This window comes from Panulirus ornatus, chromosome 7 (genome assembly GCF_036320965.1).
Source record: "Panulirus ornatus isolate Po-2019 chromosome 7, ASM3632096v1, whole genome shotgun sequence".
Classification (NCBI taxonomy): Eukaryota; Metazoa; Arthropoda; class Malacostraca; order Decapoda; family Palinuridae; genus Panulirus; species Panulirus ornatus.
The window spans coordinates 33,190,239-33,213,910 of record NC_092230.1 but is presented as its reverse complement, the minus strand read 5'-3'; the positions used below and the strand labels follow the sequence as shown (position 1 = coordinate 33,213,910).

At 47.2% G+C, this 23,672-nt stretch overlaps 1 pseudogene; it reads right to left on the bottom strand.

Moving 5' to 3' along the window:
* Positions 1-23,672, bottom strand: part of LOC139749318 (MOXD1 homolog 2-like) — a 317,877-nt pseudogene that overhangs the window by 7,737 nt on the left and 286,468 nt on the right.

Below are 23,672 nucleotides of genomic sequence, written 5' to 3'. Positions count from 1 at the left end.
TTAGTATGGACGGAGGTATCGTCCCTCACGGACACGTTAGTGTCTCCCACAACCACTGTATCTCACGTGGACACGTCATATCTCACGGACATGCTAGCACACCTAATCTCTCACGGACACAAGCACAAGTCAACTTTCATGCGCACACTTGTACATGTCATCTCTCACGGACACACTAGTATCTCTCACAGCCGCTGTATCTCACGTGGACACGTCATCTCTAATGCACTAGAGTAACTCTTACACTCTGAGACCCAGTTGTCTGATAATGTTCTCACTAGCCCCCTTTTTTCATACCAAATTACAATTTCCATTTACGACTCTGGTTCAGAGGTGGTGTCTGTGCTTATTCCAGCATCAACACACCTGTTGCATGCCTCTGAGGCCCTTGAGTTCCCAAACCTTGATGTTATCTGGCTCAAGTTTTGTCTCTCAACTATCACACCATTCTTTTGCTTCGCGTACTGTTCTCCTAATTTTACAGATATTATATCCTTCGACTACCAAAACTCTTGCCACGAGACTGTGGCATTCATTCGCAAGCCGAAACCCTCTACTTAGGGAATTTCAACGTTCGCCATAGGGAATGGTTGAATTCCTCCCATACGGATGGCGGAGGGGACTGAAGCCCTCACACTTCACCATTCTCAGTGATCTAGAGCAAAATTTCTCCCACCTCACTCATGTTCCTGACTGCTGTGGCCACTCTTCTAATAATCTGGATCTGCTTTTCACTCCTAGTCCATCTCGCTGTAAGTACACATTCTCGCCCCATTTGGTTCATCTGACCACACTCTCATAAATGTATCTATTTTACCGGCCTCTCCTCTCTAGCAGCCTCTTCTAAACGTAAACAATGTCACCTCGACGAAGCTGACCTGGATAACTAACGAAAATTCTTTTGTGACTTTTCTTAGTTAAATTACTCCGATGCTTTTGTCTCCGCCAAACGTCTGATGGAGGTTATTATTGCGGGAATTGAAGCATTTATCCCTTATTCCTCCGAGACGACCTCTGCCAATCCATTGTTCAACCGCTCCTGTTCTAAGGCCTTTCAGGCATGGGATCAAGCATATCGGGCTTGGAAAAGACCTCTTTCCCGCGACTCGCATTCAACATTTATCACTACCAGTAATCACCGTTAGTGCGTAGTCCGTGAGGCAAAAGCTTGCTATATTTAGAGGAACTGCGATAACTTCCCCTCTTCATTCACTGAAAGGTTTTTCTGGTCTATAGGTAAGGGCATCGCCAACAATTTCTGTCGCTTTATCTTTTCTTCACTTTCCCGTTCCGACGGTACTATAGCTGTCTCTCCCGTAGGCAAAACAACTTTGTTTTAGTCTCGTTTCTCTTCCCACTCCACTTTGGATGATTCTAGCATTCCATCACCCCCTGGTGCTCCTGTTACTGATCATATGCCCCTCCCCGTAAATTCTTCGAAATGTCCGAAAAGCGCTTCTCTCTCGATATTCTCGTGTACTGGAAGAGTGTGTGTCTGAACTTGCACCTGTGCTTGCTCGTCTGTTCCGTTTCTGTTTAAACCCCAGAACGTCTTGGAAGCTTGTATTAGTACATCCCATCCCTAAGAAGAGTGACCGTTATAACCCCTCTAACTATCGTCCTGTTGCCTTTGACATTTACCATTTCCAAAGTCTTTGAATCCCTCCTGAACTCTCGTATCCTCAGACATCTTGAATCTCGCAGTCTTATCTCTGATTACCTGATTACCAGTATGGCTTCCATAAGGCGAGACCCACTGGTGATATTCTATCCTATCTTAATAACGTCTGGTCGTCATCCTTGAAGGATTCTGGGTGTCCTTTGTAGTTGTCCTTAACACATCCAAAGTTTTCGACACGGCGTTGCATCGGAGTCTCATGTCTAGACTTCCCTCTTTTGGCTTCCCTCCTTCACTTTGTTCCCTCATATCTAGCTTCCACTGTTTGTTGTTGATAGATCAGCCTCTCCCCTTTTTTCCCCGTCAACAGCTATGTCCCTCAAGGTTCTGTCCTATCTCTTACACTTTTTCTCCTTTTTATCAACGATTTCCTTCCACAAATAACCAAATGCATTCATACGCTCACGACTCGGTACTGTATTTCTCCATATATATCAATTCTGTTCATTTTCTCACTCGCTCTGAGTCTCGTCTCGACACAACTTCGTCAGTAAATTCAGACTTGGACAGGATATCTCAGTAAGGTAGACGCAATCTGGTTAAGTTTAATGTCTCGAAGACCCAGTTTCTGCCAGTCTTTCTATCGGAAATTCCCCACGACTTTCCTCTGAAGTTTATTAACTTAATTGGTATTCTTGTAACATCCAATCTATCTTGGAAACCCCACGTTGCGGAAATAGGTAAAGCAGCCTCTAAGAAACTTGGAGTCCTGTTTAGATGCCGAAAATTCTTATGCTCTGAACCGTTGCTCCGTTTATACAAGGGATTGATTCGTCCCAGTATGGAGTACTGCTCTGACGTCTAGGGTGGTTCTAGCTCTGTATTCTTACTTGATAGAGTTGAGTCGAAAGCGGTATGACTTATAAACTGTTCCAGGCTAACTTTCAAACTTGACGCACTTGCCCTACGCCGCAAAGTTGGTTCACTTTCCCTCTTCTATAGGTATTACTTTGGTTTTTCCTCACGAGAGCTGGCTGCTTGTGTGCCCGCAGCACTAGGTAGACCATGCAATACTCAGCAAGCTGCTGCGTCACATAACTAGTGTGTGCCCGTTGGCCGTTTTGATAACTGCTTCTTCCTCTACACCTAGAAGCTTTGGCACTATCTACCCTTTAATCTCTTTCCCAATAACTTTGACTTGGCACATTTTAAAGGACAGGTTTTTTTACTTCCTCCATAATCCGTACATACTTCCCTTTGTCTCTTCTTTTTCCCCTTCATAAACCTCTCTATACTTCAATTAAGGCCCTACCTTGATGTGGACTTTTGTTCGTGACTGGAACCTTCAACATAAAAGAAGAAAAGAGATACCATCTGTATTTAAAGTACACTTCCTTTCAATCTCTCACCACACACACAATTATCTGCCGCAAGAATATCCCACGGAAGCATCCACTGGAAGATTAATCTCTAGGATTCATCCAGCACAGAAATATTTCTCTGGAGATTCTCTTTACAAAACAAAGTACGTCTTTTTGTGAAATGAATAATTTAAGGTGATATCATCACTAATATGTCCCGCGTTAGTTCTCTCCCATATGCGACTCCCGTAGAAATAACTCTCAATCGAATGTTCGGAGAGAGAGAGAGAGAGAGAGAGAGAGAGAGAGAGAGAGAGAGAGAGAGAGAGAGAGAGACTAAAGTACGACCGGAGAAACTTTCTGAAAAAAGATGGAAAACATCCCGCTAAAAGTAGACCAGATGGCTTGGTATCTTGACTCAGTACAGGAACAACACTGAGAGAGAATTGTACCTCAGTGGAGCCACGGGCCTCATTTGAAGTCGGATCGAGAGGAGTTTACAACCGTGAGGCGAGGAAATTGTGGCAGAAGAACGTAGACGAACAACATTACATTCTGCCGGGACATAATGACATGAGGAATCAGGGAATAAACAGCTGCAGGAGAGAGACAGACGGACAGACAGAGACAGACGACACAGCCCACTGTGGCCTCGTACACTGGGACCGGCTCCAGAATTAGATCAGTTGAAAGGGTCGGGTTTAATGGAATCGTTTCCGGGTGCGATCGTGCGATAGCTCTCCGAAGAATATGACAAATGGGAAGATTCCTTCATCAAAGGAATCTTTTTCCGCGAGAAAATGCATCCCGGCGGAGCATGAAGTGAGCGACGGATCTGAACCCGGTGAGATTCAATGGTCTAGTGATTACAACGTCTCCTTCGGCGTGGGCACGAACTGCCGAGATCTCTGCCTATCTCTCTCTGCGGCCGTGGCAGGAAGGCACTGAGGCTGCAGTACTCGTAGGTCTCCTTTTCTTGTGGCTGAGACAGAGATACTGAGGTTACAGTACCTATAGGTCTGTCTTAGTGGCTGAGACAATGGAGAGAGAGAGAGAGAGAGAGAGAGAGAGAGAGAGAGAGAGAGAGAGAGAGAGAGAGAGAGTGAAATGCTGGTGGGTGTCTCTGCAGTTGGGGAAAAGAGATGAGGACGCATTGGTGGCAGGTTGTCACTTTGTGGCTGAGCTGAGCCGTAGAGACTTGAAGTTGCAGTTTTGTTGGGTGTCTCTGCGGCCGAAGAAGACAGCCTTAGGTGTGCAGTAATGCCGGGTCTTTCTGCGGCCGAGGAAGAAGGAATGAAGTTTGCAGCAGTGGTAGTTCTCCCTGCGGCCGAGGCAGAGAGACACTACTCCTGCAGGAACATAGTCACTGTTGTATGTCAAGAAGCAACCAATGCCAACTCAAGGTCGCTGTGCTCGGTATTGTCACTTGTGTATTAGATCTGAGGAGCTTGGGTTTCTTTTCACCTGGACAGATTTGCAGAACCAAGACTTCATGAAACAGTATCTTTCATCTCAACACAACTCTTACAACTCCAGGCATGTCGACCATTCTTAGTAGGCAACTTCTCTGCCTCAGATACGGCGGTATTCAGAGTAGATAGGAGCAGCAAGGCGAAAAGCTGTACCAACACGGGAGAGCATTTAGGTCGAGACGAGTTCCAAGAGAAGCGTTTGGAACATTAAGTAGAAAGTATTCTGAGCGGGGACCTTTACTGCGTGCAGGTGAGCCCTCCTCATGCGAGCTGTAGTCTGGTCCAGCACGGCTGAGGCCGTCCTTTCCATGATGGGATTATAGCAGTTGCTTTGCTCATAGGTTCGCGGAGAAGTGAGTCAGGATGTATGTAGAGATGAAAGCAGGGTTATATTCACCAGTAGAGCCTGGCAAGGCTTTTGACAGGATGTCAGGCACTAGTTCTTGGAGGCTGCAGTGGTTGGTAAGAAAGGTGGAATGGCCATCTGGGATGCAGTGTGGGGGGTCCAAGTTCCACATATGTTCCACTGGGAGTCATGCGAGTGGAGGTCAAAGTCTTCTCAAAGGTAGATTTCAGTGATTCGTTGTATTCCACGAATCTGCTGCTCCTGAAACATGGCGAGGTCTTCAGAAAGAAGATTGATCTAGGAAAGGTTAAATACCTTCACTGGTAGCGAGCGCCAAGGGCATTTGTGGTACTAATTCTGCTTTCTGGTACTGACGAAACGAGTGCTGGCCTGCAAATAACTTTTCACGTCAAAAGGAGTGTTTGATGACGCGCATTCTTGGAGCTGTAATACCTCCTCGAAAACGGGTTCTGGAGTAAAAATCTTTTTTGAGAGACCCGCAGCGTCTTGACTTTTAAAATCCTCAAGCTCTACAGTGGATTTCCCAAAGAGCAGTTCTTTTCCCAGCCCTCTTCAGTCTCCTACATGACATATCACACCTGCGCTCCATGATGTGAAAATCTTGTCATATGAAGATGACCTTACAGTCACATGACAGCACACTGACACCACACAAGCAACAACAGACGTGCAACGCTACATAACACAGAACACCGGTTCGTCTAGAACAGAATGTTTCAGTCACTCTGGTGTTTCCATACAGATATGAATCCAACCTACGCCCTGCCATCACCTTGAATAGTCAAATTTCTCCCAATCGACAAAATTCCAATTATTTTGGATGTCACATATTATATTCACTCCCCACACCTCAAACATCTACACAGAGGCAGCAAATAAACCAAACTCCCTCAAAACACTTACTGGTACGAGATATAGAAAGTAAAAAGGATTCCCTAGGGTACTTCAAGAAAGAAAATGGTCATCCAGTCCACTCAGAATTGCAGTTCACCATCCTGGTCATCCAACTTGTTTAAAGGAAATATAACATAGCTACAAGTTACACACGAGAGAGACACTCAGAACAATCACCGGCTACTTAAAATATAACACAGCTACAAGTTGTAGGAAAGAGAACTTGTGCTTCTGTACATTAAGTATAGATAAACTATAAAGGTTGTAGGTATAGATAGGAAAGTGGTTCTATAAATGACAGCAAGATTTTTATAATGGATACAAGTAGTCGTTTTTAGATGCACTGAGACTTGTTAGAAAAACATTCCCCTTCAGGTGTATATTTATGATAGTAATGGAAATATTTTTGAAATAGAATTTGAATTAGGATTTCAATAAATATCTTGGACTTCTTTAGGGTATACAGTTGAAAATGTAGACAAATATTTTTATGATAAAAATGTACCATAGAACAAATGTCCTTAAAGAGATGGTCATAAAACTTTGATTGAATCTGAAATTGATTGAAAAAATTAAATGTAATTAGATTCGATAGGAATGATTCTTACCTAAGCTTCCAGACTTGTGTTAATAAGATGGATGAAAGCTTTTTTCTTTTATATATAACTTTAGGTTTTTTTTGCTAAGTTTAAAGTAAATATGATGATCAATTAATTTCTATGAAAGTCAAACTTGTAGTATTCAGTAGAAAATCGTGTTGTAAAAGTTAGACTGAATAATTAGATCAACGCCTGAAGTGGGCTTAAGCCAGTAGCCTGCCTCACACTTGACGTGTGGGTCAGCAGCCTCCCTCACACCCTACGTCCGGTATACACTACACTTTTACTTATATTTGGACTTCGCATCTTAGGCGAAGTTGCGTCGTTGTCATTTGACGAAGGGGAGTAGAGTCGCGTCGAAAAACCTTATACTCTCAAAGGCGTCTATACTTTTTCTATGCTTCTGATTGCAGTGTAAACTTGTAGCTGCTGGAGCCTGGTAAAAGGGATTGCCTACCTACGTCGAGTACCCACGATATTTTTTCTTGAGAGAGAGAGAGAGAGAGAGAGAGAGAGAGAGAGAGAGAGAGAGAGAGAGAGAGAGAGAGAGAGAGTAAACCCCTGGTTTATGCAGTGTATTATATGATCTGATCATTATTGACCTAGCAGGCATGACACACCTTGTTGTCATATGTGACGCAGCCTGCTGGTACGGTGCGCCTGCTTGTTGACCACACTGTCGTGGCGGGTGTAAGATTTTCCTGCACGAATTCTCGTCACGCAGGTGTACAGGTGTGGGTGAGTCGTAAAGTCTGGGTGTGTTGGAATGTGCAGTGTTGTGGGTGTAAACCTGGTGACGTACTGAGTGTAGAGAGGTGTAGGTAAGGTGTGGGTGAGTCGTAAAGTCTGGGTGTGTTGGAATGTGCAGTGTTGTGGGTGTAAACCTGGTGACGTACTGAGTGTAGAGAGGTGTAGGTAAGGTAATGTGTGCAGTGTTTGAGGTGTGGTGAGCTCTCTTCAGTGGTGAGATGTGTCAGTGTTGGAGATGTGTGCTGTTGGCAGGGATGAGGGTCCATGGAAGCGTGTAGGGAGTGGAGACTGGGCGAGGCGTGTGTGGCAGGAGGGGCGTGACGTGTTGAGGTGGTGTGGAGGTACTCACGCGGAAAGCTCCTGGATGCCGAGGGAGTGGAGCACTGTGTTGAGGGAAGGCCTGGAGTGGCAGAGGGAGAGGTCCACCCTGGGCCAGTAGAACAGGAAGGAGAGGCACATCTCGTCCCGCGTCTTGAAGCCTCCAAGGGTAATGGTCGACCTCTCGCGGCTGTTGTAGGTGCATTCACCTATCAGGTGGTCGCCCTGCGAGAGAAGAGAGAGAGGGAGTCATTACTTTAAGGTGACGGGGATATACGGTTAGGTTTAGTTTCTTTTTGGGTCCGATCTGTTGTAAACATACCCTCTCATGGTTCCCTGTGGTTGACCATGTGGCACTCCCACAGGTGTTGGACTGCCCCTTACAAGGCATGAAAGGGATGGGGGTCGGATGGGGATGAGTGCACCCACCTATCAGGTGGTTGGCCTGTTGATATGGGGAGATGGGTGATTAGGTGATTAGAACACTTCCTTCCGCTAACTGATGTGAGAGGATGGGAGAAAGGAGGGTAATAGTTTCATAGTTACGTAGATACACACATCCCAAGGGCCCAAGCAGAGAACGCAGTATGTGTGTGTGTGCTGGGTACAGATACAATGGTACAGCGTATGGGTACAGAGCCAGCACCCCTGAGACAGGATGTAACTTATAATTCAGAGAGGAAGACGGTAAAGGCGTCTTCCTAGCTGCTGCTGATGTCTTAAGGAGAGACCGTCCATGTCAGGTTGGACCAGCTGCCTGCGGTCGTACCTTCATACTCAAGGGTCGATCCGTCGTCCTCAAGGGTCGTACCTTCATACTCAGGGGCCATACTGTCGTCCTCAAGGGTCGTACCTTCATACTCAGGGGCCATACTGTCGTCCTCAAGGGTCGTACCTTCATACTCAGGGGCCATACTGTCGTCCTCAAGGGTCGTACCTTCATACTCAGGGGCCATACTGTCGTCCTCAAGGGTCGTACCTTCATACTCAGGGGCCATACTGTCGTCCTCAAGGGTCGTACCTTCATACTCAGGGGCCATACTGTCGTCCTCAAGGGTCGTACCTTCATACTCAGGGGCCATACTGTCGTCCTCAAGGGTCGTACCTTCATACTCAGGGGCCATACTGTCGTCCTCAAGGGTCGTACCTTCATACTCAGGGGCCATACTGTCGTCCTCAAGGGTCGTACCTTCATACTCAGGGGCCATACTGTCGTCCTCAAGGGTCGTACCTTCATACTCAGGGGCCATACTGTCGTCCTCAAGGGTCGTACCTTCATACTCAGGGGCCATACTGTCGTCCTCAAGGGTCGTACCTTCATACTCAGGGGCCATACTGTCGTCCTCAAGGGTCGTACCTTCATACTCAGGGGCCATACTGTCGTCCTCAAGGGTCGTACCTTCATACTCAGGGGCCATACTGTCGTCCTCAAGGGTCGTACCTTCATACTCAGGGGCCATACTGTCGTCCTCAAGGGTCGTACCTTCATACTCAGGGGCCATACTGTCGTCCTCAAGGGTCGTACCTTCATACTCAGGGGCCATACTGTCGTCCTCAAGGGTCGTACCTTCATACTCAGGGGCCATACTGTCGTCCTCAAGGGTCGTACCTTCATACTCAGGGGCCATACTGTCGTCCTCAAGGGTCGTACCTTCATACTCAGGGGCCATACTGTCGTCCTCAAGGGTCGTACCTTCATACTCAGGGGCCATACTGTCGTCCTCAAGGGTCGTACCTTCATACTCAGGGGCCATACTGTCGTCCTCAAGGGTCGTACCTTCATACTCAGGGGCCATACTGTCGTCCTCAAGGGTCGTACCTTCATACTCAGGGGCCATACTGTCGTCCTCAAGGGTCGTACCTTCATACTCAGGGGCCATACTGTCGTCCTCAAGGGTCGTACCTTCATACTCAGGGGCCATACTGTCGTCCTCAAGGGTCGTACCTTCATACTCAGGGGCCATACTGTCGTCCTCAAGGGTCGTACCTTCATACTCAGGGGCCATACTGTCGTCCTCAAGGGTCGTACCTTCATACTCAGGGGCCATACTGTCGTCCTCAAGGGTCGTACCTTCATACTCAGGGGCCATACTGTCGTCCTCAAGGGTCGTACCTTCATACTCAGGGGCCATACTGTCGTCCTCAAGGGTCGTACCTTCATACTCAGGGGCCATACTGTCGTCCTCAAGGGTCGTACCTTCATACTCAGGGGCCATACTGTCGTCCTCAAGGGTCGTACCTTCATACTCAGGGGCCATACTGTCGTCCTCAAGGGTCGTACCTTCATACTCAGGGGCCATACTGTCGTCCTCAAGGGTCGTACCTTCATACTCAGGGGCCATACTGTCGTCCTCAAGGGTCGTACCTTCATACTCAGGGGCCATACTGTCGTCCTCAAGGGTCGTACCTTCATACTCAGGGGCCATACTGTCGTCCTCAAGGGTCGTACCTTCATACTCAGGGGCCATACTGTCGTCCTCAAGGGTCGTACCTTCATACTCAGGGGCCATACTGTCGTCCTCAAGGGTCGTACCTTCATACTCAGGGGCCATACTGTCGTCCTCAAGGGTCGTACCTTCATACTCAAGGGTCGATCCGTCGTCCTCAAGGGTCGTACCTTCATACTCAGGGGCCATACTGTCGTCCTCAAGGGTCGTACCTTCATACTCAGGGGCCATACTGTCGTCCTCAAGGGTCGTACCTTCATACTCAGGGGCCATACTGTCGTCCTCAAGGGTCGTACCTTCATACTCAGGGGCCATACTGTCGTCCTCAAGGGTCGTACCTTCATACTCAGGGGCCATACTGTCGTCCTCAAGGGTCGTACCTTCATACTCAGGGGCCATACTGTCGTCCTCAAGGGTCGTACCTTCATACTCAGGGGCCATACTGTCGTCCTCAAGGGTCGTACCTTCATACTCAGGGGCCATACTGTCGTCCTCAAGGGTCGTACCTTCATACTCAGGGGCCATACTGTCGTCCTCAAGGGTCGTACCTTCATACTCAGGGGCCATACTGTCGTCCTCAAGGGTCGTACCTTCATACTCAGGGGCCATACTGTCGTCCTCAAGGGTCGTACCTTCATACTCAGGGGCCATACTGTCGTCCTCAAGGGTCGTACCTTCATACTCAGGGGCCATACTGTCGTCCTCAAGGGTCGTACCTTCATACTCAGGGGCCATACTGTCGTCCTCAAGGGTCGTACCTTCATACTCAGGGGCCATACTGTCGTCCTCAAGGGTCGTACCTTCATACTCAGGGGCCATACTGTCGTCCTCAAGGGTCGTACCTTCATACTCAGGGGCCATACTGTCGTCCTCAAGGGTCGTACCTTCATACTCAGGGGCCATACTGTCGTCCTCAAGGGTCGTACCTTCATACTCAGGGGCCATACTGTCGTCCTCAAGGGTCGTACCTTCATACTCAGGGGCCATACTGTCGTCCTCAAGGGTCGTACCTTCATACTCAGGGGCCATACTGTCGTCCTCAAGGGTCGTACCTTCATACTCAGGGGCCATACTGTCGTCCTCAAGGGTCGTACCTTCATACTCAGGGGCCATACTGTCGTCCTCAAGGGTCGTACCTTCATACTCAGGGGCCATACTGTCGTCCTCAAGGGTCGTACCTTCATACTCAGGGGCCATACTGTCGTCCTCAAGGGTCGTACCTTCATACTCAGGGGCCATACTGTCGTCCTCAAGGGTCGTACCTTCATACTCAGGGGCCATACTGTCGTCCTCAAGGGTCGTACCTTCATACTCAGGGGCCATACTGTCGTCCTCAAGGGTCGTACCTTCATACTCAAGGGGCCATACTGTCGTCCTCAAGGGTCGTACCTTCATACTCAGGGGCCATACTGTCGTCCTCAAGGGTCGTACCTTCATACTCGAGGGGCCGTACTGTCGTGCATGATTATTGGTCGTACCGTCGTGTCCAATGGCTTTGATAAAGCTTCTGACAATGTTTTCCCCCGAGAGGACTGGTTATCAGACTTAGGTTTCCAGGCAGTCTCCTGTGGGCCAGTGAGCGCCTAAGCCAACAAGAGCCTGGGACGCTTGTCTGAGGTAGAACGTACATTCATCCCAGTGGTCCACATTAAGTGATGCCCCCCCAGGGTTACCTCAACACCGCTGTTACGACCTGATCCATGGTATGTCAATGACTCGACGGAGGAACTTGGAGTCACACCTGAATACGTTTAAGGATCTTACTGGAGTCATAAGGAGAGGTGGGAATGTCCAGCACTTTAACAACCAGGTGACAGCAGCCGTGGTGATACCATCCATAACGTTGTTCATGAGAGTTTGATTGATCGTTAAGACGGGACGAGGTGGAATTAGGCCAGATCATGACCTCCAGCTTGAGGGAAGCAAATTATAGGAATATAAGAGAGAGAGAGAGAGAGAGAGAGAGAGAGAGAGAGAGAGAGAGAGAGAGAGAGAGAGAGAGAGAGACGTGGGGGTTGATACAGTACCCAGCCTTACCCCTGAACACCACATCAGAATTGTAAATTTGGTAAGTTATACGCTGGTCACTGTTAAAATTACCTTTAGGTACATGGTTAAGATGTCCAGGATAAACTGCCTATTTATGTCGAGAATATGCTGCATATTCACGTAAATATCTTGCATCAGACCGGCTACTGTAACTTAGGTGAGGTGCAGAGAGAGGGACTTACCCACAGTGGAACAGCCGTGGACTTAACCACAGTGGATCAGCCATGGCCTTACGCACAGTGGAACAACCGTAGACTTACATTGGAACAGCTATGGACTTACCCCCAGTAAGAACAGCCGTGGACTGAGCTGCAGTGGAGCAATCATGGACTTACCTACAGTTGCACAAGAATAACAAGACTGGAGAGAGAGTCTTGACCTCAGTCTTTTGAATCGATACAGCAGTGTTGGTATTGACCAGTGCCTCACACGGATAAACCAGGCAAAATGTCACAACAGTAAAGCAAGCAACAAGCAATTTAGAATGATGCAGGGAAAGTACTGGCTCATGCAGTAGTAACCGAATGTGTGGGAGGGCGACAGGCCAACTGAGGAAATGTGAATATGAAGGACATTAAAAAGTATTAAACAATATATGATAATGTTGAAAGAGGAGGCAGCCTCTCCGTATTAGACATCAAGCAATCACACACACACACACACACACACACACACACGACAGCGACAGCAGGTGCGCGTCCCGTGTGATGAAGCCTTGCCCTATACTACAACAAGGTGTGGTTCCTGAGGTCAGGCAGAGTGAATGGGAAGCTCTTGAAGCCCCCCCACGCCATCCTTCCCTTCACGTACATTACCTCTCCTCCACCCCACAGCCTTCCTCGTCCCCCCTTGCCCCTCACTTCACCGCTTCCCCTTTATTTCCCTTAACTTTGACGGCATCTTAGCCCTTTATTCCCCTTAACTTTGACGGCATGTTAGCCCTTTACGGCATGATAAAGCGGGAAACAGGATTTACATCGTGTGGCCGATACCTCCACAGGACGAGAACCAATCGCCTCGTCCTCCTCCTCCCTCCAACCCCATGCAACACTGTGTTCCTTAGGAAGAAGACAAACTCCTCCCGCAACACATGTGTTTTACTGTAAGACTCAAGAACACCTACCCTCACGACACAGTGTTCTCAAGGGGGAAGACGACCCACACACACACACACACACACACACACACACACACACACACACACACACACAGGGTCTTTACATAAACATGAAAAGTGTCTCCCTTATCGACCTGAGCGTGTAATAAGCTGGGGGTAATTAAGGCCAATTTCTAAGCTAAAAAACAATTATTTCGTAGTCTCGTGGGAAGCCCAAGAAGGCCCCACTAGCTCCAGGTACCGCGCACTACAGGTACCAGGTACCAGGTCGCTGTGCTGTGGTTTGTTGAATGGTTCTTAATGTTGTGCTGGTGGGCTGATAACTTGTGGTGCGTTGCTGACTTCGTGGTGCTCTGCTATGCGTTGCTGACTTCGTAGCGCTCTGTTAGTGCGTTGCTGATTTCGTAGTGCTCTGCTATGCGTTGCTGACTTCGTAGTGCTCTGCTATGCGTTGCTGACTTCGTGGTGCTCTGCTATGCGTTGCTGACTTCGTAGTGCTCTGCTATGCGTTGCTGACTTCGTAGTGCTCTGCTATGCGTTGCTGACTTCGTAGTGCTCTGCTATGCGTTGCTGACTTCGTAGCGCTCTGTTAGTGCGTTGCTGATTTCGTAGTGCTCTGCTATGCGTTGCTGACTTCGTAGTGCTCTGCTATGCGTTGCTGACTTCGTAGCGCTCTGTTAGTGCGTTGCTGATTTCGTAGTGCTCTGCTATGCGTTGCTGACTTCGTAGTGCTCTGCTATGCGTTGCTGACTTCGTAGCGCTCTGTTAGTGCGTTGCTGATTTCGTAGTGCTCTGCTATGCGTTGCTGACTTCGTAGTGCTCTGCTATGCGTTGCTGACTTCGTAGCGCTCTGTTAGTGCGCTGCTGACTTCGTAGTGCTCTGCTATGCGTTGCTGACTTCGTAGTGCTCTGCTATGCGTTGCTGACTTCGTAGCGCTCTGTTAGTGCGTTGCTGATTTCGTAGTGCTCTGCTATGCGTTGCTGACTTCGTAGTGCTCTGCTATGCGTTGCTGACTTCGTAGCGCTCTGTTAGTGCGTTGCTGATTTCGTAGTGCTCTGCTATGCGTTGCTGACTTCGTAGTGCTCTGCTATGCGTTGCTGACTTCGTAGCGCTCTGTTAGTGCGCTGCTGACTTCGTAGTGCTCTGCTATGCGTTGCTGACTTCGTAGTGCTCTGCTATGCGTTGCTGACTTCGTAGCGCTCTGTTAGTGCGTTGCTGATTTCGTAGTGCTCTGCTATGCGTTGCTGACTTCGTAGTGCTCTGCTATGCGTTGCTGACTTCGTAGCGCTCTGTTAGTGCGCTGCTGACTTCGTAGTGCTCTGCTATGCGTTGCTGACTTCGTAGCGCTCTGTTAGTGCGTTGCTGACTTCGTAGTGCTCTGCTATGCGTTGCTGACTTTGTAGTGCTCTGTTAGTGCGTTGCTGACTTCGTAGTGCTCTGCTATACGTTGCTGACTTCGTAGCGCTCTGCTATGCGTTACTGACTTCGTAGCGCTCTGTTAGTGCGCTGCTGACTTCGTAGTGCTCTGCTATGCGTTGCTGACTTTGGAGAACCCTCTTGGTGCGTTTGTGCGTTGCTGACTTCGAAAGCGCTCTGTTGGAGCGTTGCTGCCTGGATGTTAAGCGCTATGTAGGCGCACTGTAAACTGCATATGTCGACTATGTGTGCGTTGCTTACTGGAGACAATACCAGCCATGAATATTATAGAAACCTTATTATCGAGTAAATATGGAAACCATTTAGAAAACGTATAATAGGCCGTTATCATAAAGAATTTCAATGTTTCAGGATCATAATCAACCAAAGCCTTTCCTCTTAATTCCTTTACGTCACACAGCCATTAATACTATATTTTTGTCGTTGATATTGGCTGCAAATGATTCTCTCTCTCTCTCTCTCTCTCTCTCTCTCTCTCTCTCTCTCTCTCTCTCTCTCTCTCTCTCTATCTCTCTCTCTCTCTCTCTCTCTCTGTCCCCGATGCCCTGGTTATGCAGCTGTGAACATAGAGGCCATCACTCACAGGGACCCTAATGAAATACCGACCTTCTCTCCCTGTCACTTGTCTCCCCCTCCTTGCCAGAATAATGTCTGTTGCCTTCACTCCCGATGTCAGGTGGTCTGTTGTCACGCTGCCAACAGCAGAAAGTCAGGCACCGTTTGCTGTCACTGCCAACAGCAGAAAGTCAGGCACCGTTTGCTGTCACTGCCAACACTACCGGGGACGAGAGCTCGGCAAAATTTTACCAACACTCACACAAGAAAAGTTAACGTTCTTGGCGTTGTCCTGACTGAAGTGTTGTCAGGCAACGTGACCCACTGCCCACACTACTCATAAGACAAAACTAACTTTCATTACCAACACTTGTAATTTATCGGCAGAAGTTTTTGCCAGCACCTCAGCAACACACAAAAGATATAATTTACTGTTGCCAGCAACACATCTGGTGCAGTTTTCTTTATATGACAACACAACGCATGGGCTTTAGAGCAGCAACACTAACCAAGTCACCAACATGACTTCAGCAACACAGTAGCAACACAACCCTCTCACCCCACCAGTCCCTCACCAACACAATCCCTCACCCCACCAGTACCACACCAACACAGTCCCTCACCCCACCAGTCCCTCACCAACACAACCCTCTCACCCCACCAGGCCCTCACCAACACAGTCCCTCACCCCACCAATCCCTCACCAACACAACCCTCTCACCCCACCAGTCCCTCATCAATACAGTCCCTCACCCCTCCAGTCCCTCACCAACACAACCCTCTCACCCCACCAGTCCCTCACCCACACAGTCCCTCACCCCACCAATCCCTCACCAACACAATCCCTCACCCCAGCAGTCCCTCACCCCTCCAGTCCCTCACCAACACAACCCTCTCACCCCACCAGTCCCTCACCAATACAGTCCCTCATCCCATACCGACACACGAGCAAGAAGATTAACCCAGGCTACCCACTATCCCCTAGACCTGACTGTCACAAACTGTTTTATTAAAACAAATTTCCATCTTGCCACATCACCACAACCCACACAGTCCTGTAGTATACTGATATAGTGGTAACAATATGGCCCTTCAGCCTCCTCCACCCTACCCTCCTTGCTGTCCTCCTCATGTGGAAGCGTTCCCTCCCGCTCCACCAGCACACCTCAGGCCCCGTCCCCTGCCATGGTCCACTGCTGTACCATTATAGTCCTTTCTTTCTTCGTTCCCCTGGTGTGATTCATCAGTGTTCCTCCCAGGCCGTCACACACTGACTCTTATACTGTAGAGCCTCTGGTACCTTCACACACACACACACACACACACACACACATACACACACACACACACATTACCGTACCCTCCCTTCACGCCATACATATTCCCTGCTCTTGGCATGTTCTTTCCTTCTTATTTATATATTCTAGTTCTTTCCTTTCCCTTCCCCTCTCTTCCCTTCCCTTCCCTTTTGGACGTAACTGTAGGGAATGGTGTCGGGAGGAAGGGCGACACTTCGTGATATACATCATTAACACAACAGCAATACTGATCATATAAACACTGGCTGAGGAAACACTGACTCTCCATAACACTGGATACTGACAGGATAATTCATTACTAGTTTTCATCAGATTTCTGGGAAGGTGGATAATACGTGTGGGTGGAGGGTTCTGGTCTCTCACCAGTGGTAGGCAGGGGACTCACCAGTGGTAGACAGGAGACTCACCAGTGGTAGACAGGAGACTCACCAGTGGTAGACAGGAGACTCACCAGTGGTAGACAGGAGACTCACCCGTGATAGACTGGAGACTCACCCGTGATAGACTGGAGACTCACCAATGGTAGACTGGAGACTCACCAGTGGTAGACTGGAGACTCACCAGTGGTAGACAGGAGACTCACCAGTGGTAGACAGGGGACTCACCAGTGGTAGACAGGGGACTCACCAGTGGTAGACAGGAGACTCACCCGTGGTAGACAGGAGACTCACCAGTGGTAGACAGGAGACTCACCAGTGGTAGACAGGAGACTCACCAGTGGTAGACAGGAGACTCACCAATGGTAGACAGGAGACTCACCAGTGGTAGACAGGAGACTCACCAGTGGTAGACAGGAGACTCACCAATGGTAGACAGGAGACTCACCAGTGGTAGACAGGAGACTCACCAGTGGTAGACAGGAGACTCACCAGTGGTAGACAGGAGACTCACCAGTGGTAGACAGGAGACTCACCAGTGGTAGACAGGAGACTCGCCAGTGGTAGACAGGAGACTCACCCGTGATAGACTGGAGACTCACCCGTGATAGACTGGAGACTCACCCGTGATAGACTGGAGACTCACCCGTGATAGACTGGAGACTCACCAATGGTAGACAGGTGACTCACCAGTGGTAGACAGGAGACTCACCCGTGATAGACAGGAGACTCACCCGTGATAGACAGGGGACTCACCAGTGGTAGACAGGAGACTCACCAGTGGTAGACAGGAGACTCACCAGTGGTAGACAGGAGACTCACCAGTGGTAGACTGGAGACTCACCAGTGGCGGGGAGGGCTGCCTGGGTGCACTCAGCGACACAGTGTCCTTCAGACAGCACGGTCCGCTGGCGGGGTGGGATGAGGTGTTTCCAGTTGGGATCCAGCCCGATGCTCAGCACACCTGCCGGCACACACAACACCTTCTTACCCAACCACAACCAAGAGTGACACATCTTACTGGCCTATGACATTATACAGGCGCGTGGGTGAGGGAACTGAGCAAGTGAGAACTTCTTAGGTTGTACATATAGAAACTTGTGGGATGTGGGAATTGGACAAGTTATATGGTGGTATATATATATATATATATATATATATATATATATATATATATATATATATATATATATATATATATATATATATATATCTTCTTTCAATATATATATATATATATATATATATATATATATATATATATATATATATATATATATATATATATATATATATATATATACACAGGTACGATGTTCGTATAGGTAGACACACACTTATATAAAATCCAAACATCTGTATATATGTACAGGTGCTCTTCAGGGATACTATCTTCCTCTGGTACTCAGACGTGGACGTCAGTGTCACCAGGGGCAGGTTACCCCGAGCTGTATATGTGAGGTCAGTGTGAGGAACGTAAAGAAACCTGCTCGTAAACTATTCATGCAACATGAAGGAAGTCGAACACGTAAGGGGATTTCAGTCCTCTTAGTTAATAAGTGAATAATATATGTTTATATAATTGTATGTATTATTACTTATGTATAGTAGTATCAGAACACGTTCATATTGCATGAAATCTGGATATATATATATATATATATATATATATATATATATATATATATATATATATATATATATATATATATATATATATATATATATATATAAAGGAAAGCGTAGCCAAGCGTGGCATGGTCCTCACCTGCATCATAATAGCGTAGCTCTGGGGTGAAGATAATGCGTATCCCTGACTCGTCCCTGAAGGAGTGGCCGTTAGGGTTGTCGTAGTGCGTCTCCATCATGTAGAACTTAGGGCCATTAGGGGTCAGGGGGTAGCCAGCCTCTGGGGGCAACGACAACCCCTGGGGGAAGACAGTTCAATGGATCACATTAGGACACAATTCATTGTATGAGGCAAACGTCCAATTATTATTTTTATTATTATTATTATTATTATTATTATTATTATTATTATTATTATTATTATTGATATTGTTATTATTATTATTATCATTATTATTATCATCAATGATGATGTAAGTAGATAAATTGATAGATATATATGGTTGTCATCACTACTGACTTTGCTGTTCATGTTCAAAGGACATCTTCAGAAGGGAACCTCCTTCACACACAGAGCTGCTACAAGTGCCATTTAGACTCCATTTTCCGTGATAGTTACAGGGAAGTCAACACCAGGCCAGCGGAAGGGTGGAGGAGACGTATGGTGGCACAGATCTGCCGCCCTGGCCTTTAGTTTTAAGTTTGGATATATTGATGTTAACAGACAAGAACACTGTTGTTTTACCAATGCCAAGTGCATTACCTTGAGATAAGGTATTGATAATTATAGCATAATAGTCTGCTATACGGCAGTGATAATAATAGTAATGATAATAATAATGATAGTGATAATGATAATAATAATAATAATAATGATATTGATAACAATGATGATAATGATAATCTCGATTAAAGAAAAGATTCATAGTACTGGTGTAGATGATGTATCAGATTTAAGGACATAGAGAACTATAAGGTTCACATGGTAGGTGGGGTTCAGCGTAAGGCCTAGAGACGATCATACAGTTCTTCTGTTTTGGAGAGCTTCACTTGATCACCACACTCCCATCAGCCCTCCCCAAAAACAGACCAACCTCTCTCCTCAAAGCCTTCAATTCCAGCAACCCGTTCCCTCCAGTCAGCACCGTCTATCAACCCACCCAAAGCACCTCCAATCCTTCAACTCCTCCAGGCCGTCCCTAGACGTGTACCCTCCACCCACGCTATCGTTGAAATGCTTCGTCTGTGTAAATGTAGACGTAAAAAAAAAATATGGTAAATCTAAAAATCTAATCTCCTCCAGGCAGCCGTCAAGAAATATCTTCATAGCGTTGTCTCCAGCCAGACCTGGCAACGCTGGTGTTCTCCTAATGTTACTTGGTGTCTAACATTATAAAAGATTCGTGGATGAAATAGAGGAATTAATTAAACAACATTCAAAGGAAAGAATTGTCATAAAGTTTGCCCCAAACGAGGGCGGGACCCTATGTAAATAGGTCGCTACATTGGCACCCCACGAGGGCAGGTCGTCTACCCCCTCACCACTGACTGGGAATAAAAACAAAATAAATGCCCAGTATCTCCCCATAACCGCTGGCTTATATAACCAGACGGTGGGAACTGCCGCTTCTCACGCTCGTCCTGGGGGGAAAAGAGTACTTTATATAATGCCAGGCTACGGTGCCAAACGTTTTGCATGTCGTGACTTCCAGAAGACGTTTACACGTCTGTGTAAGAACGTTTCCCTTAATGGGGAAACTCCTCTGCTGGAGAGGCGGGTCCGTATGGCGAGGGTATAGATGTAGTACGGGAATAACTCGTCTTCATAATTGTTGTTGAGAAGACTGAGGCCATTTTGAGAAATAAATGTCTGCCTTTACCGTAGACACAGACCCGGTGATCAAGTGGGTAATACACACGTCTTTAGATGGTGTTCATCCATTGCTATGTTTACAGTGGGCATCGGGCCGCCATCCCGTTAACTGAGAGGCTGTGGGGTGTCAGCCATACCTAGGCTGACACCAACACCTGACACTCTCAGATCAAGCTGGTTCACCAGCACCAAACACTAGGACAGAACACAACTTTTAAGACAGTGATCAGATGCCAGGCCCTACACTGTCAGCCATCTTGGGCGTTGTCGAGGCTTGACCCCTGTGTTGGCCTGACCCTAATGGCCTGACCCTGATGGCCTGACCCTAATGACCTGACCCTGATGGCCTAACCCTGATGGCCAGGTGTACGCGCCTCACACAAGCCCCACCAGTATCCATCCATCAGATCCTCCCTGTTGTGTGTGTGTGTGTGTGTCTGTATGAGGCCCGTGGGTCAACTAGGTTAAGGCAGCCCAATATCTAGGGAGAGGAGATTAAGGGTGAGGGGGGCGCCAGGGAGTGTAGCGGAGGGGGAAGGATGCGAGGATAACTTGAGTGTGAGGGGTGAGACCGAGTTCCCGCGGTAGAAATGGGGTGAGAAAAATGATTTATAATCGAAGCTCACCACTGCCGCCACCACCACCACTATCACCATTATCACCACTACTACCGCCACCGCCACCATTACCACCACTATCACCACTACCACCAACCACACCACCTCTCGACGTCCCCCCCCCCTTCGTCCGTTATACGAACAGGGTCTGGTGGAGTCCATGTGAGAGGATTGTGCGTAGGGGAAGGAGAACCAGGTTATGATGAGGTGTAAAAGGTTGAGCACTGTAGATCTTTGCTGTTGAGAGGTGTGAGGTCGAGCAGTGTAGATCTTTGCTGTTGAGAGGTGTGAGGTCGAGCAGTGTAGATCTTGGCTGTTATGAGGTGTGAGGTTTGAGCAGTGTAGATCTTGGCTATTATGAACACTTCAGGTGTTCTCGCCTTGAGTTTTCCCGCCCATTATCTTGCTCTGGTGATGTACGTCTCCATATTACATGTCTGCTGCTGCTTCTTAAACTCGAGGATGTTCTGTTTGTTTTCCATGATTGTTGCTCCAGACCCCCGCAGCATCTGTGCTGTGGGCATGAGTCTCTCTCTCTCTCTCTCTCTCTCTCTCTCTCTCTCTCTCTCTCTCTCTCTCTCTCTCTCTCTCTCTCTCTCCCCCTCTCTCCCTCACCGTGACACCGTTTACCTGTGAGACAGTTGATAAGGGAAAGATGAAGGAAAAAAAAAAAAGAGCTTCGATGGAGAAGAACGCAAAGGCCTGAAGTACTTCGTCGGAGAGACATTCAGAGGCCAGCTGTGTTGGAGAGATATGAAGAGGCCTCATGTCCTGGAGAGGCGTGTAGAGACAGGCTGTGTTGGGGAGCCCAGTTGAAGGATAGAGAGTGGGGGAGAAGTTGGGAGAATAAAACTGTAAGGGAGGAAGCTACTGTTAGGGAGAAGACAGTTGTAGGGGAGAATACAGGTGTGAGGGCGGATTAAAGAGAACAGTTGTGAGGGAGGAGACAGTTATAAGAGAGAGAGAGAGAGAGAGAGAGAGAGAGAGAGAGAGAGAGAGAGAGAGAGAGAGAGAGAGAGAGAGAGGCACTTGTGAGGAGAGAAACGAGCTGAGGCACTTGTGAGGAGAGAAACGAGTTGTGCGACGAAAGACAGCTGTGAGGGTTGGAACATCTGTGAGGGACGGAAAACCAGCTGGAAGGAAGGAGAGATGGAGGAGCCAGCTGCGGTGGGGGGCATGTGGAAGCGAGAGTTCCCTCCCTCCCTGCCAGAATCAACCTCAGCTCGGGGGTCAGCTAACTAACTTTTGCCAGTAGTTTTCTTTTTTTTTTTCCTGTCTTTTTTTTTTATTGAATGGAGAGGAGAGAGAGGGGAAATGTTTTGTTGTTTGCCTTGTTAGCAGGCGGGGAGGGGAGTGGAGGAGGAGAGGTTTGTTAGTTCAGCTTGGTTAGCTGGGAGACTCAGGAGGGGAGGGGGAAGGGGGAGAGGCTGATGTGGGTAGCAGGTAAAGTTTTCCGTTTTCTTTTAAGTGATCATGAAACTAACGTCGTGTGATGTTTACCTGATGCGTGTGTCGTCGGCATCGCCTGAGAAGTGTCGTCTTAAAGACCATCCGGAGGAAGAAAAAAAAAATATATATATTTCATATCAATTTAGTATAAGAAATGACAGGTGAAATTAAATCGAGCGTGTGCAAGGATCGCTGAAGGAAAGAAAACGTGATGCCATATTAAATCGGGAAGCATCCGTCACACTCAAGGTGACATGCTGGGATACCTCAAGGCTTAGTCTTGGGACCCACACGTTTCACTAACTGTATCGTTGACCCTGACGCCTGGAGTCGAGTGGAAAATTCCAGAATTTGCCGTTGACTTACAATTTAGAAAATAAAGTCCCAAGAGAGAAAGACTTGTTTAATGATCCGAAGAGATGTAAGCCAAGTGATATAGTGGTCAGGGACATATGAGAAATGGACTCCAAATGTAAAATAATGCATTTTTGATTATGTAAATAGTGAATACTAGGAAGCCCCTACAATGTTCATCAAGCCATTACGAAAAGTACAAGAAGAAAAATAATTTGAGGTCATTTGTATTGACCAGTGCCAGGCAGTATATAATAACACAAACAGAATTGTAAGCTCCTCATAACTACAGGATTAGAATATAACACGAGAGACTATCTTTAATCCTCAGATGTGTACACTACTGGTCTCCAGACTGTATCAGAGGCAGAGGGAAACTAGAACGAATACAAAAAAGTGTAGCAAAACTAATTCCGCGTCTCAGAATGTATCTTATGAAGAAAGACACAGATCTAAAGTTAGTTTCTCTTTAAACGTTCAGGCTCCAGGATGATTTAATTTAAGTTCTCAAAATATTTGATAAGTTAGCCAGTGTGACTCGCGCAGATGTATTCTTGTTCGATATAGATACAATGACTGGAAATAATGATATGAAGTGAAAGGGAAATTAATGCAATACAAATGGGAACAGAACTTTCTTTTTTTTTTCTGAGTAAAATCAGCTACCGCCAGATCATCTTAAGACAAAGAACATCAGCTTATTTAAATCGTCTAGACAAATACTTTAATGATATCAATCATCAAAGAATAAGCTTGGTCAGTTTTGACAGTATAATACGCGCGTATTTCAACGTTTTTTTTCTTAAGGTTAGAAACTGAAATATAACCTCCCTACCATATCCAGTGATTGAAAGTAGATCATAATGTTTTCCATTCAGCCTTTCCCTATAGAATTTCCATTGCTGATGGGTGGGATGGTGGGTGAGGAGGAGCCTTCTGCTTAATAATCTTCTCTCTGTCTATAATATGGATTAGGAACATCAGATATTATTACTATCCTTCAGCAGATAATATCACCATAGGCCACCAGGTCTTTTGTTATCTGCATCACCACGACTGTTTTCTCTAA